Source organism: Scyliorhinus torazame, chromosome 3 (assembly GCF_047496885.1).
Source record: "Scyliorhinus torazame isolate Kashiwa2021f chromosome 3, sScyTor2.1, whole genome shotgun sequence".
In the NCBI taxonomy this organism is placed as follows: Eukaryota; Metazoa; Chordata; class Chondrichthyes; order Carcharhiniformes; family Scyliorhinidae; genus Scyliorhinus; species Scyliorhinus torazame.
Genome location: NC_092709.1, coordinates 73,324,345 through 73,337,701, shown reverse-complemented (window position 1 = coordinate 73,337,701; position 13,357 = coordinate 73,324,345). Strand labels below are relative to the sequence as shown.

At 47.2% G+C, this 13,357-nt stretch overlaps 1 protein-coding gene across 3 annotated transcripts in view; it reads right to left on the bottom strand.

The window, feature by feature from the left end:
- LOC140408515 (uncharacterized) overlaps window positions 1-13,357 on the bottom strand; it is a 164,970-nt gene that overhangs the window by 149,661 nt on the left and 1,952 nt on the right. For 2 of the 3 annotated variants that reach the window (XM_072495804.1, XM_072495801.1), the window contains exon 2: window positions 11,939-12,070. The gene's annotated coding sequence lies outside the window, so the exon portion shown is untranslated. The remainder of the gene's footprint in view (window positions 1-11,938; window positions 12,071-13,357) is intronic. The other variant, XM_072495802.1, reaches the window with a different exon arrangement.

The following is a 13,357-nucleotide window of genomic DNA, read 5'->3' as shown; positions in this document are numbered from 1 at the left end:
ACAAAATAGACAATATACATGAAACCATAAATATAATGGAAAAACCGTTTACCTTGCGTACAGGTCCCACACTTATTACCCCCCCTACTCTAACCTAAACTACTCCACTACTCCCCCCCCCCCCCCCCCCCCCCCCCACCCACCCCACCGGTCTGCTGAACGGTTGCCACCTCCGGGTGAATCCTAACAGTGAACCTCTCAAGGCGAACTTAAATTTTCTCCATACAGAGAAAGCTAGCCATGTCCGATAGCCAGGTCTCCGACTTCGGAGGCTTTGGGTCCCTCCATGCCAATAGTATCTGTTGCTGGGCAACCAGGGAAGCAAAAGCCAAAACATCTGCCTCTCTCACCTCCTCGATTCCCGGATCTTCCGACACACCAAAATTGCCACCTCTGGACTCAGCGCCACCCTTGTTTTTAAAACCTTGGACATGACATCCGCAAACCCCCGCCAAAATCCCCTAAGCTTTGGACATGTCCAAAACATATGGACATGGTTCGCTGGTTCTCCCGCGCATTTTGTGCACCTGTCCTCCACCACAAAGAATCTGTTCATCAGGGCCACTGTCATGTGAGCCCGGTGCACAACCTTAAATTGTATCAGGCTGAGCCTGGCACATGTTGCAGACGCGTTGACTCTACTCAACGCGTCTGCCCATAAACCATCCTCTATCTCACCTCCCAGCTCCTCCTACCACTTACGCTTTAGCTCCTCGGTCTGCGTCTCTTCCGACCCCATAAGCTCCTTATAAATGTCCAAGACGCTCCCCTCCCATACCCATCCTCTGCAAATGACCCTGTCTTGAATCCCCCTTAGCGGTAGGAGCGGGAAGGTTGCCACCTGTTTACGAAGGAAGTCCTGCACCTGCAGATATCTGAATTTGTTTCCCCTCGCCAGCCCAAACTTTTCCTCCAACGCTCTCATACTCGGAAAGCTCCCCTCTATGAACATATGCCCCATCCTCTCAATCCCTGCTCTCCGCCATACCCGGAACCCCCATCCATACTCCCCAGGGCAAACCGGTGGTTATCACAAATTGGGGCCCATACCGATGCTCCCACATGTCGCCTCCACTGACCCCAAACTCTCAGGGCCGCCACCACGACGGGGCTGGTGGAGTACCGCGCCAGCGGGAGCGGCAGAGGCGCAGTTACCAACGCCCCCAGACTGATGCCCTTACAAGAAGCCGCCTCCATATGCACCCACACCACCCCCTCCCCCACCACCCACTTCCTGATCATGGCTGTGTTAGCCGCCCAGTAATAGTTGCTAAAATTTGGCAGCGCCAGCCCACCCTCTCCCCGGCTACGCTCGAGCATTACCTTCCTTACCCGCGGGGTCATGCCCACCCAGACGAAGCCCGTGATCACTCTGTTGACCCAGACAAAAAAGGACCGCGGAATAAAAATGGGGAGACATTGAAATACAAATAGGAACCTCAAGAGGACCGTCATTTTCACCGTTTGTACCCTCCCGGTCAGCGACAATGGGAGCGTGTCCCATCTCCGGAATCGTCCTTCATTTCGTTCACTAGCCGGGCCAGATTCAATTTATGCAGCCGGTCCCATTCCCACGCCACTTGGATGCCCAGGTACCTAAAACTACCCCTTAACGACCTAAACGGCAGCTCCCCCAGTCGCCCCTCCTGTCCCCTCGCCTGAACCAAAAACATCTCACTCTTATCCATGTTTAGCTTATACCCTGAAAAACGACCGAATTCCCCTAAAATCTTCATGATTTTCTCCATCTGGGTCCGAAACGTACAGAAGCAGTTCATCCGAATAGAGCGAAACCCTGTGCTCCACCAGTCCCCTCCAGCCCCTTGAAGCTCTCAGAGCAATTGCCAATGGCTCTATAGCCAGCGCAAACAACAGTGGGGAGAGGGGCATCCCTGTCTCGTCCTCCGGTGCAGTCTAAAATAGTCCGCACACTTGCCACAGGAGCCTGATACAGTAGCCTGACCCAGTCAATCAAGCCCCTCCCAAATCCGAACCATTCCAGTACCTCTCACAGATACTCCCATTCTACCCGATCAAAAGCCTTTTCTGCATCCATTGCGACCACTACCTCAACCTCCCTACCTTCCGGGGGTATCATGATCACGTTTAGCAGCCTTCTTACATTGGCCACCAACTGCCTACCCTTAACAAACCCCATCTGGTCCTCCCCAATAAAGCCCGGAACACAGTCCTCAATCCTCAATCCTGGAGACAAGATTTTGGCCAGGAACTTGGCATCCACATTCAGCAGGGAGATCGGCCTGTAGGACCTACACAGCTCCGGGTTCTTGTCCCACTTAAGAAACAGTGAAATCATTGCCTGTGACATCGTCGGGGGCAGCACCCCCCTTTCCCTTGTCTCATTGAACATCCTCAACAACACCGGCCCCAGTATCCCTGAGAACTTTTTATAGAACTCCACTGGGTACCCGACGGACCCGGGCCTTACCCGCCTCATCCCCTCCGGCCCCGTAAGGGGTTCCGACCTGTACAGACTGCTGTAAAAATCTCTAAACGCCTTATTCACCCCTACCGAATCACCAACCAGGTTCCCCTCGCCGTCATTTACTTTCCCTATCTCCCTAGCTGCCTCCCTCTTCTTAAGCTGCTGTGCAAGCATTCTGCTGGCCTTCTCCCCATGTTCATCAATCGTCCCCCTCGCCTTTCTCAGCTGCTCCACCGCCCTCCTCATGGTCAGCAAACTAAACTTTGCCTGCAGCCTCCGCCGTTCCCTCAGGAGCCCTGCCTCTGGGGTCTCCGTATACCTCCTATCGATCTGTAATATCTCCTTTACCAGTCTGTCCGCCTCTGCCCTGTCAACCTTCTCCCTATGAGCCCGGATCGAGATCAGCTCCCCCCTTACCACCGCCTTCAGTGCTTCCCAAACCACCGCTCCCGAAGTTTCCCCCATGTCATTGACCTGCAGGTAGCTCTGAATGCATTTCCTCAGTTTCTCGCACACCCCTTCATCCGCCAACAATTCCACATCCAACCTTCATTGTGGGCGCTGATTACCGTCTTTACTAACCTGCAGGTTAACACAGTGCGGAGCATGGTCTGAGATTGTAATCGGCGAATACCCTGTGTCCACTACCCCAGCCAGAAAGACCCTGCTCAAAATAAAGAAATCAATCCGGGAGGACACTTTATGCACGTGTGAGTAGAAGGAGAACTCCTTAGCCCTCGGCTGCCCAACCATCCATGGATCCGCCCCCACCTCAGCTCCATGAACCCTCTTAGTTCCTTTGCCATTGCTGGCACCCTGCCCGTTTTCGAGCTTGACCGGTCTAAGCCCAGGTCCATAACTGTATTGAAGTCCCCTCCCATGACCAACCTGTGCGAATCCAGGTCCGGTATCTTCCCCAGCATCCTCTTTATAAACTCCACATCGTCCCAATTTGGCGCATATACATTCACTAATACCACCTGCACCCCCTCCAGTTTCCCACTGACCATAATGTACCGACCTCCCACTACCGAGACTATTCTACCCGCCTCAAACACCACCCGCTTATTGATCAGGATCGCGACCCCTCTACTCTTTGAATCTAGTCCCGAATGAAACACCTGACTGACCCAGCCTTTCCGCAGTCTAACCTGGTCTGTTACCTTAAGGTGCATCTCCTGCAACATTACCACGTCCACCTTCAATCCCCTAAGATGTGCGAACACACGTGCCCTTTGACCGGCCCATTTAACCCTCAAACATTCCAGGTGATTAGCCTAGTTGGGGGGCTCATTGCCCGCCCGCCCGCCCCCCCCCCCCCCCCCCTCCGCCAATCAGTCATCCCCTTTTTTTAGGCCCACAACCAGCCCGTGATCCGCGCCTCCACCGGTCCATCCCCAGGCAGCCCCCATCCCCGACCCCCTCTCTGTCCCTCACCCCAAGTCCCTCCCTCGTCAGCAGAACATTCACCCCCCCCTCCCAGCAACAACACCCTGTAACCCAATCCCTTTCCTAAACCAAACATATGCACCCCCCCCCCCCCCCGCTGCGCTTCCGAGAGCTAGCCCATCCAGCTAGCTTGGTGGCCTCCATCCCCGGTGCCAGATAGTCTCCCACCTATTGTTCCCCCCCCCCCGCTCCGCTCATGAAAACAAACTCCAACATCAAACAATCCCGACACAATTCCCCAACCGAAAAACACCAAGATCAAAACTAACACACCTCCATCCCCCAACAGTGCAAATGAAAACCTAAACTCACTCAGCTCTACTGCTGGTTCGAAGCAAAACGAGAAACCTTTTACAAAAACAGAGAAACAAAAGAGAGAAAACAGAAACACGAACTTTACAGCCAAGTTGAAAAGTTCTCAGTCCTTCGTTAGCCCTTTCTTTCTTGCAAAGTCAACGCGTCCTCAGGCAACTCAAAGTAAAAGTGCTGATCCTTATGCATGACCCAGAGACGGGCTGGGTATAACAGTCCAAACTTCACCTTTTTCTTGAAAAGGATCGCCCTGATCTGATTGAAGCCTGCTCTCCTCCTGGCCACCTCCACACTCAGGTCTTGGTAACCACGCAGGATGCTATTGTCCCACTTACAGCTCCGTGACTGCTTGGCCCACTGCAGAATATGCTCCTTATCCGAGAACCTGTGGAATCTCACCACCATAGCCCTCGGGGGCTACCCATTCGCGGCTTCTTCGCAGGTGCTCTGTGAGCCCTATCCACCTCCAAGGGCCGGGAGAATGCCCCATCCCCCAACAGCTTCTCAAACATGCCTGGGACGTATGCCCCAGCGTCCATAATTTCGGACCCCTCCGGGAGCCCGACAATCCTTAGGTTCTGCCGGCGGGACCTATTCTCTAGGTCCTCCACCTTCTCCAGCAGCTTCTTTTGCTGGTCCCTCCGCATCCCCACCTCCAGCTCCACCGCAGTCTGATGCTCCTCCTGCTCAGCCAGCACCTTCTCCACCTTCTGGATTGCCCAATCCTGGGCGTCCAACCTGAGCTCCAACCGCTCAATCAACGCTTTTATTGGGTCCAAGCAGTCCCGTTTCTGTGTAGCAAAGCCCTCCTGGATGACTTGCATCCGCTGCTCCATAGACTGCTGGGTCGACAAGCCAGAGGTTCGCCCCTCCACCATGCTGTCCCCTGTTGCAACTACAGCCCAAGTCTTCCCTGTCTTCTTGTTTCTGCCCTTACGAACACTTCTAGTCCTTTTCTCCATGTACCGAAGTGGGAATTCAGTAGACAATTGCGACTAACATCCGTACTACACTTCAAGTCCGTTAAAAAATCGGGAATAAAGGACCAAAAGTCCGACCAGAGCGGGAGCCACCAAATGTGCGACTTACTCCTTCATAGCCACCACCGGAGGTCAGTTAGATTATCTTTTAGCTCCTGCAATGAATTAAGGCTTTTCCTTTCCTCTTGCACTTTGTTCTTATCACATTTTAAATTAAGGTTGCTAGGTTTGAATGGCTTGTGATCTGGAACTGCAAGATGTGCTTGTCATAATCTTCAGTGAGAAGATCTGCACTCACTGCATTTTCAATCCTCTTGTGGCTTTCACAAAAGTATTATTATTTCCTCAGCACTACACTCTTGCCTTCTTGTGTTCCAAATTATTAAGTCAAATAAAGGGATAAAGGATCTTTGATTCAGATGGATGTCTTCCAGTTAGTTTCTTTCTCAAGGTTAGGCCTTCAGTTGGGCACTTTGTTTTCCTTCAGCTTGGAATGATCTTCACTGCAGATTTGCAGAGACAGCAGGCAACTGGCAACAAAGAGAGGGAGAAAACACAGCTCCTCTTCCTTTGAGGATCTAGAGCAGGATTTTTCAAACTGAGGGTCGCGACCCCTGTCGGGAGGGTCAGGAACAATCGGTTGAGGCCTTCCCAATTGTGGGAAGAAGTCCCCAATGGCCACGACTGGCTTTTAAGAATGCCGGCTGCGGGCAGTCCCCGATTGGTTGTGCCATTTGAGGGGGCGGGGCGGCAACGAGGCTGGGTTGTGTATGGGTCACTGCGCACGTGCAGTGGGGTGTGGACTGGGGCTGACGGTCGTCCACGTGGGTGCCTGATGCTAACAGTGGTGGCCCCAGCTTGGAGCTCCACTCAGGTGCTGGTCCTTTGTGTGCTGCTTGGCTTGTATTCCGCCACTGATTGGCAGTATGCGGCCTGCGGCTCCGTGATCAAGCTGTTCAATGGCCGGCACATGGTCCGCTTGCACTCCTACGATGTGTTGTACTGGTCGGGAAGTGGTCTGTAGCTGGGGTGGATGCAGTGAGAGGGAAGTCAGGCCAGGTTTGTCGGCGAGGAATACCAATCAAACAAGGCCAATCAATAGTGCGAACACATGTGAACACTGCAAGAAACCTACACAGTCATCACTTTGTGTCGCCACTCGCTAGAAACCAGGAAGTAAGTGCTTTTGGTGAGAATGGAGCAGATGACTTGGATGTTTGGATAGTGTAATGCAGTGGAACCAGTAAGAAATATTGTGACATTGTCTGTGTTTGACAAGTTACTTCATCTCGTCTAAAGTCAAAGTTTGTAAAGTAAAAACAAGATTGTACTTTTTTTCTGTACTTGTTTAAATTTCTAAAGAAATGGGAATATATTTTAAACAAATGTCTGTGTGTAAACGCAAGGTTGCACATGTTCAACTGAAATTGTTTTAATTTTCAGCAGTAAAAGTCATAAACTTGGAAAAATCAGGTATTGGAAATAAAGTTTCAAAGTAAAAAAACAAAATGCTGGACGTGACCGACTTAAGTATGAACGATGGAGTATTTCCTCCGGAGGCAACGGCAGAGAGAAGGCCACGCTCCCAGCATGTCCACTGGCGCCACGTGCCCTGTACGTCCATGCTTTGAGCGCGAAATCATGGAGGAGAGATTCCTCCATTTTGTAGCTGCAGCAAGCAAGCAACAGGACTGTGTGAAGAACGGAAGAAGGATTATTTTGTAATAGGAAGAGAGGGCCAAAGACACAAATAGGCCAGAATCTCACAATTGAATCTGTTGGAGAGAGCTCCACAGGAAAGTTCACGGCAGGACAAAGCAGTGCTAGTGTGAGCTGTATCCAGAGCTCCAAGGCCTCTGGTGAATAAACAATTAATAAGAAACTGAAATCGGAAAGAGGGCAGTATAAAGACGATTTCTTGAGGTATGGCTTTAATTGTGCCAATGCAAATCAGGATGCAAAGCTCATATGTATTATATGCAGGGAAGTACTGGCAAATGAAAGTTTAAAACTCTCAAATCTTCAAAGGCATTTGAAGATTAAGTATGGCGAGTTCGAGGACAAACCTCAATTTGTTTCAAAGCATGCAGCGAGAACTTAAATCGTCAGCTGAAGTCCTTAGCAGAAATGAAACATTGAATGACGAAGCAAGTTCATGAGGACCAAACAGGCTCACCTGCTGCATTAAAAGTAAGCAATAATGGTGTGTCGCGAATGTCGGTCGATGTGTCCCTAAGGCAGGCCAGCATGGGTCACGAGCATTGGCTGTCGTGTGTCCTGAAGGTCCACCGGTTGGTAAAAGTGGGTCCCAGGGAAAAGAGTTTGAAAAACACTGGTCTAGAGCCCCCGGACGCTCTTTTACCAAAACAATGCTTGTTTTACTCAGCACTGGATACTCTTTGGAGACGTAACTCCAGAATGTTGACATCCTCATGGGCTTGTGGCATGTTTTTAATGTGCTGTCACAGGTGAGGCCCCGAAGTTCATTCTCTTCATTTGGAGTCAGCTGTAAATTAATAACTGACCCTGGGTCTCAAACTCAAAAGGATCTTTCACTCACCTCTTCTCTTTAAAATCAGAAACGTCTCTTCTGGAAAGTAGCGACAAAAACGGTTGATCAGCACAGCCAGATGCGACTGAATAAGGCTTGCTGGCCTATTGACAGGTCCCTTACTAACACTGTTTTCTTCGATGTGTCGGAGCAGTGTTGGGAACATGTAGTAGTTTTGGCTTCACAGTGCCAAAAGCAATCATCATAACTTTTCACTTGCAATTTGAGGTTCAGTTCATTTCGAATTGAAAAGGTATCTGCAAGGTAAGGCACAGTTAGCATCCAAGTTTCATCACCAAATGAATCAGCCAGAGGGGACGATTTCTCAAGGAGGAATGTGTGGATTTCATACCTCAGTTCGCAAACTCTGATAAGCACCTCACCCCTTGACAGCCAACGTACCTCTGTGTTGAACAATAAATGTGTGTGCTTGGCCCACATAGCGGAAGACAGAGCCTCAAAAAACGTGGTATTGAGTGCGCTGTGTTTAACGAAATTCACAACTTCTCACAAATCTTTTCAACGCCACTTCAAGATTGGATGGAATTTCTTTCTATGAGAATGCCTCACGGTGAATAAAACAATGATTCCAAACAATGTCCTGACCAGCTGTCTCCTGAATCCTTATTATAACTCCTCTGTTTTTCCCAGTCATGTTGGCTGCCCCATCTTTCTTCTGCAATTACCCCAGTCAAGCCCGCACTTTCCAACCATGTAACCAGTCAATGCTTCAAAAATCTCTTTGCCAGTCCTGCTGGTTGGTAATGTCAGGCAGCACAGCAAATTCTCAACCCATTCATTGTACCAAACATACCTAATGTAAACTAGCAAGGTTGCACAATCTGAACTGTCTGTACTTCCATCCAGTTGTTTTGAGAACTCCTGTGCTGACTTTAAACGAGAAATAAGCTGGGCTTCTAAATTCTCAGTAATATCATAAGTTTGGTGAACCACTGTGTTATCACTAAGTGGGATGCATTTTAGTTTTTCAGCTGACCTTTCATCAAGGGCCGTACAAGCCATGTCTAATGCTGCAGTTTAGCCAGTTCCTTTGCGCGGTATTCATCTCTGCTGCAGTGTGGGGCATTGTCTCTTCAGCTAAACAGTAAGCTACCATGTAAGAGGCTAACTGTGTTTTGCCATTCAACGTTACATTCCCGCTAAGGACTTCAGCTGACGATTTAAGTACTTGCTGCATCCTTTGAAAACAAACAAGAGGTTTGTCCTCGAACTCGCTATGCTTAGTCTTCAATTGCCTTTGAGGTTTTGAGGGTTTTAAACTGAGGGTTTTTTTTGAGGGTTTTGCCAGTACTTTCCTGCATATAACATACATGGGCTTTGCATCCTGATTTGCTTTGGCACAATTAACAAAGCCATGCCTCAAGAAATAATCTTTATACTGCTTTGTTCCCGATTTCAGCTTCTTCTTAGTAGAGTGTTCACCAGAGGCCCTAGAGCTGTGTATGCAGCTCACACTAGCACTTATTTGTCCTGTTGTAGACTTTCCTGAGCAGCTCTCTCCAGCAGATTGAGTTGAGAGATCCTGGACTGTTTGTGTCTTTGGCCCTCTCTTCCTTATTACAAAATGAACCATCTTCAGTTCTTCATAGTTCTGTTGCCTTGCTTGCTCACAGCTAGAAAATTTTGTGCCAAAAGCATGGATGTACAGGGTATTCCCGGGCGCATAACCTGCTCGCTGCCACCACTTCTGGCAGAAAGACTGCATTATTTTCATTTAAAAACCGGTCACAGCTGACATTCTCAACTTAAAAGCAGGTCGCGGCCATTGGGTGCTTCTCCCACGATTGGGAACGCCGCGACCGATCTCTCCACAACCCTCCAGACACCTGCCACGACCCACCCGCAGGTCACGGCCCACTGTTTGAAAAGCCCTTGTGCTTCAGATGGTTTTCTTTGACAAGGTTATCTACTTTTTCTTTAGATTCAGGATCCTTTCAAGTTTACAGCAAGAATATACCAGGTACTCACTGGTTTGAGAACAATAAAACAGTTCTTTCAGCAAGAGAGAGAGAGACTGTTCTTTTCTCTTCGAAGGTCGAAATACTTCTGCCCAGTTCTCTCAAAAAGCATCATGCAGGAACCAATCACTGACTGTTGTCAAGCAGAACACTGTCCCTGACCAACCCACTGGTTGCCAGCCAACCAATTGAATCGATTCCCCCAAAGCTGGTTCCTAAGAGCCACTTGACGCCAATGAATCTGTTTCTCCTCTCCAAATTACAAATCCTAGAAACACAATGTCCTGATAAGCAGACTGCTTCAGCACGAGTCCTCTCCTGAAAGACACATTTTGATCATGGGACAATGGACCAAAAATAACAAAAGAAAAGAAAATGGGAACAAAGGAAATAAACAGGAAGGACTCTTACACTATCCCCAGTTATTTGTCCAGACTCTATTGCACTCGTGTGGCACTTGAATGAGAAGAGGCATATTCCTCAATCCCTACTTCTGAGCCTGGGTTCTGTGCTCATTCCTATTTAAATCTTTAAAGAAGGTTTCTGCTAACCATACTGCTGGTGCATTCCATCAACTTCTGCTGCTCTTACCTCACCTTTACTTTCCACTTGTTCTATCGCAGCCTCTTTGAAATCCACTGGCATTCCTTCAATCTCTACTGACCCTATCACCCACCACCTGTGGGATCTTTGAAACTTCCTCAGCCCTCTGCACCTGTGCAGAATTTTGCTTGTTTCTCCAGTCTCCGAGGACTGCTCTGGAATCTCTGGGGATAGAGCCCTACATTTGGCTTGGTCATTATCTAGTGAAAGATCCACACCCTGCATGGGACCATCCCCACCGTTATTAGCCCGGAAACTAACTTACTCTGCAGGCATATCATGACTAAAGGAATCTATACACGGGGAATCTGAGGAGAAAAAGCAATAAAGAGCTTAATTTGTTGATTTTTGGTTGGTTCATTTGATTTAATTAACTCAAATGAGTATAAATAAGGAGAGCTGGGAGATTAGATACTGGGGATAGCTGTGAAACAAAACACAGTCAGGAAATGCTCTTGATAAGGCACAACACAGCATCTTGATTTTGACATCACCAACCAGCTTGAATCCTCTTAAACATAGGATGATTGGCCTAAAGGTGGCGGTTGGGAGCCAAGATTTCTTTTCTGACAGAAGGTTGTAATTGGAGTTACTTTTGAGACGAATGGCTGAAACCAAGTGTAAAGTATCAGGGTATGATTTTCCACCTTTGTTCTGTGAAGCTGAACCTTATGACCAATGGAACAGTGAAGTGGATATTTGGACACAGGTTATGTCCATACCAAAGAAAAAGCATACCAAGGAACTTTCACTTTCCACCAGGAGCAGGATCAGGCACAAATTATTTTTGAAGCCAGACACTCATCATTTGAACATGGAGGAAGTTTTGGATAATAAATCTTAAAACTTATGGACAAAGTTCATAAGAGAGATGATCTGTTAAATGCACATGAGGCATGATCAGACTTCAATAAATTTAAAAGGATAGATATATCAAGGAATTTAACAGGTTAAATAAAATATTGCAGACATTTTATTTGGAGATTCAGTGCTTGCTTTCAAACTGTTGGATTGTGCTAAAGTATCAAACATGAATAGGTCTTGAATGGAGATAGATTGCCAGAACGAGATATGCTTATGGGAAAGATGTCTGAACCTTCGAATTTGTGGGGGAAACATGATTTTCCAGCCATTTTCATGCCACCAATGGAACATTTGGCAATGACAGAAATGATGAGATTATTCAATGCTCTCAACATTTCAAGACCATCTAGATATGGGGCGCACGCACCAAAATGAAAGAAAAACCATAACCAAAAGGAATGAGGACAGAAACACTTTTGGTAACTATAGCAGAATAACGAACAGGTGTTTCAGATGTGGTTCAAAATATACATTTAATTTTCCAAAACGGAATAACATGGTTTTTGAAATGACACGTGCCATCGAAGGTTCATAAGGAGAAAAATATAATACTGATCAGTCAGAAGGAATTGTACTGGTCACCAGAAGCTTTAGTCTGGTAATGGTCATTCTAGTTGCAGGCTTATTCAATTGCACTGTGCTGGACAGTGGGTGTATATGCACAGTATGTGGAGTGGATTGGTTAAATTCTTACCTGTATTTTCTAAACCGTAAAGACCAAAGTAAGGTTAAGGAATATGAAAATTCTACTTACTTCAGGTTCATGGATGATAACACGTTATAAGATCAAAAGAGATGATGATTCTGTGTCAAATTGCTGAGGTAATCCATTTTATCAGCACAGCTACAGTATCCAGTGAAATACCCTTAATTTTGAGTAAGCTGTCTATGAAAAAGGTTTAAATGAAATTAGATATGGAACACGATAAAGTAATTTTTTGGTAAATCTGTAGATTTACAGTTTACATAATCCAACCATTACTGTATCCCCTAAACAAGACCTAACATTTCTAATCACCATGTTAAAAAGTATTGATGACTTCAGTGGGCAACAGAAAATTGTCAAATTGTTTTAAAACTGCATCGACAGTTTGCCCATCTATTTTCCCATAGGTTAGAAAATCCTTCCTAAGGATGCAGTGGTGCTGGTTGATGAATATACTAAAGTTATATCGCATTTCTAATTGATCTCTTCCATGTGTAAAAAACAAAGGTCATCATCATGGCCTATAGTGAGTTTCCCCAATTAGCTTTAATGAAATTGTAGCAATGGATTTGAAGGTATGGGATTAGAACAACCTTTTTTTCCTTCCACTTCATAGTCAATGCAACTAGATTCAGTCTGCGCCAGGGTCCCAGGTTCGATTCCCAGCTTGGGTCACTGTCTGTGCGGAGTCTGCACATGCTCCACGTGTCTGCGTGGGTTTCCTCCGGGTCTCCTTTTCGCTCCGTCTCATTGCTCCCCTGACAATACTTTTACTGTAATGCGCCTATAGAAAGACCTTTGGATTCTCTCATTTTCTTGAGTTCTCTGTCCAAAGACAGGTCTGAATCACAGTTCCATGACCTCCACCGTGAGTAGGGCAAGGAAGCAGATCCCAAATACACCCCAGTTGGAACCGGGATTGAACTCCATGTGTTGGCACCATTCCAATCACACCAAGCGTCTATTCAACTGAACATAAGAACATAAGAACTAGGAGCAGGAGTAGGCCATCTGGCCCCTCGAGCCTGCTCCACCATTCAATGAGATCATGGCTGATCTTTTTTGGACTCAGCTCCACTTTCCGGCCTGAACACCATAACCCTTAATCCCTTTATTCTTCAAAAAACTATCTCTTTATCTTAAAAACATTTAATGAAGGAGCCTCTACTGCTTCACTGGGCAAGGAATTCCATAGATTCACAACTCTTTGGGTGAAGAAGTTCCTCCTAAACTCTAAATCTACTTCCGCTTATTTTGAGGCTATGCCCCCTAGTTCTGCTTTCACCCGCCAGTGTAAACAACCTGCCCGCATCTATCCTATCTATTCCCTTCATAATCTTATATGTTTCTATAAGATCCCCCCTCATCCTTCTAAATTCCAACAAGTACAGTCCCAGTCTTCTCAACCTCTCCTCGTAATCTAACCCCTTCAGCTCTGGGATGTTACCCCAATGAGAACACTTTTTA